This window comes from Oratosquilla oratoria, chromosome 13 (genome assembly GCF_046742065.1).
Source record: "Oratosquilla oratoria isolate Oo_2021 chromosome 13, ASM4674206v1, whole genome shotgun sequence".
NCBI classification, from domain to species: domain Eukaryota; kingdom Metazoa; phylum Arthropoda; class Malacostraca; order Stomatopoda; family Squillidae; genus Oratosquilla; species Oratosquilla oratoria.
The window spans coordinates 48,596,142-48,598,641 of NC_134789.1; positions in this window are offsets into that span (position 1 = coordinate 48,596,142).

Sequence of the window (2,500 nt, forward strand, 5' to 3'; positions counted from 1 at the left end):
GGCGAAGAGGCACGGCAGGGTATGGGGCACACGGCTTCGTTGGGAGAAGAGGAGGAGGAGGAAGAAGAGGGGGGAGGAGGAGGAAGAGGAAGAGGAGAAGGAGGAGGGAAAGTAGAAGGAGGAATTGAAGATGAAGAAGGAGGAGGAGGAGAAAAGGAGGAGGACGAGGAGGAGAGGGGGGAGGAGGAGGAAGAGGAGGAGGAGAAGGAGGAGGGAAAGTAGAAGGAGGAGTTGAAGATGAAGAAGGAGGGGAGGAGGAGGAGGAGGAGGAGAAGGAGGAGGAGGAGGAGGAGGAAGGAGGAGGAGGAGGAGGAGGAGGAGGAAGAGGAGGAAAAGGAAGAGCAGAGGAGGAGAACGAGAGGAGAGCAAGGTGTATTACTAATACCATAAATATATGATTATAGCAAACACTGACACCATTGCATTTACATAAATACGGTCATCATAAAATGTTCTCATCTTAGATTTTATTCTCAGGCTCAGAAGCTTTGGCTGAGTCTTTACCTATTATAAACACTCATTTACTCCTTGCTAATGACATCATAGTTACACGAAATGAAATCCTCGTGTTCTCTGCTACAGGTGGGCCCTTCATGGGGAAATATCGAGCCCTTTTACAAGTATATAACTCACCATCCCATTCCCACGAAGTTGGACGTGAAAAACCCTTGGTAGGGCAAAGCTCTGTCAGTTGTGGCAAGCCACTAGACCTTTTAGGCCGATGTTTGCGTCGCCTCCCCGCCTGGCCAGGGCTTTCGGGACCAACGCGATATAGCCCGCAGTGGGTCCCGGGGATCAAACTCAAGACCTGCTTATGAATTCAACATAGTATCCACTGGGATACCGCGCGGTCCTTACGTGGATATATCGTTAAAAATTCCGATAAACGCGGATTTTAGACTATGGTGTATTAATTTATTAAAGTTCTGTTACACCAGAGCTCCTGTCAATTGGGAACTCCCAATCCATATAAAATGAAGATGATAAGCGGAACATATCCTCTTCCTAAGACTCAGATTAGACAACAACTATACTCAGGCACTCCCATAGATCTCTCTAGGAAGAAACGATGGACTGTTTTGTCTTAGTTTATCTGTTTCTGTGTCTCCGGTTGATAGGGAAAAGAGGAAGAGATCTGTCGGGGTTTGTCATTCGTCGTTATGTTACCAGGTGAAGGAAAATAGTTTAAACTGATAAAGTTTCTTGGGACCAGCCAAGATATCTATTCCCGGTCGTTCTGGGCTGCAGCTCCATGTTTGAAGACGGGTGGTGGGGAGACGATTCTCTCGCAGAACTAACCAGGTGCAAATTGCTATCGTTGGTCCCTACAGAAGTGATAATTCCCGCAAATTAGGATGGAAATATATTTAGCAAAACTCTCCTGGCAAAACGGCAATAACTCACGTGACAGTATGAAAAAGAGTTCCTTTCTCAAAGGATTTATGTTCCGATAACAGCGTTCAAGTTTTCCTTTGCAGGTTTTGCATTTGCAAATGGTCGCTCATTATTTATAGTCTCTATTAATGAATGTCTTATCTATGATATTACTATCAATCACTCAACTGTTTATTTAATCCTTTGGAATACATGTAATATTCTGCCGTCCAGTAAGATATTCAACTTTGTCGATGGAAAGTTCTGTAGGTGATGAATGGTTGAGCATATCTCAATTAAATCTTCCTTGTCTACATTCTGCACTTCTGTTTATTTTGAAAGCCACCAGTCAGTTTCATTCACCCGAATACATTCCCTATAAACGTCAAAAAGATTGAATTATAGTCTTGTCGATGAATTTCCTTTCTACGGTCGAATGATTAATCCCTTCTCAAGGGTTCAAGGCAAAGGGAAAGAAAGATTCTAGGGAAGGTATATGGGTTAACTCGGTCTTAATGGAGAAGTAGTAACGTATGAGGAAGAATTCGGATTCAGACCTTCAGAGGAGTGCTCTGTCCATTACCCCATCGCATCGCCTTTCAAAGGAAGGGTTGTGAATCTGACGTCATAACAGAAACTAGAGATAAAAGCCCTCAACGTTGACTTGAATGAAGTGGAAAGAAAACAAGCAAGTGCTATGAGACTCAAGATAAAATATACTTTCACCGAAAAAAGGGTAAATGAGGAATTAGTAAGAAAACAAGACGCGTACCATAGACCTGAAGATAAGATAGGTACTCAGTGAAGTATGCACACGTAAATGAGAATTTATTAAGACAGTACAAGTGTCATAAGATTCAAAAAAGAATCTACAAAATTCTACCCTCTTTAAACGACAAAAGTAAATAAGAAACATAAAACAAAAACTGTACCGTAAGAATAAAGAGAAAGCATGAAAGAAAATATGTAAACAAGAAACTATGAAAATGTAAAACAACATTTCATAGACTCAATATAAAGCATACAATTAGTGATTGAAGCAGGCAAATGGGAGTTCCCAATTCTAAAGAGATTGAGTGAAAGCAGCAACAACTGCAACAGCACTGTAGTCGAGAGGCCAAACGCA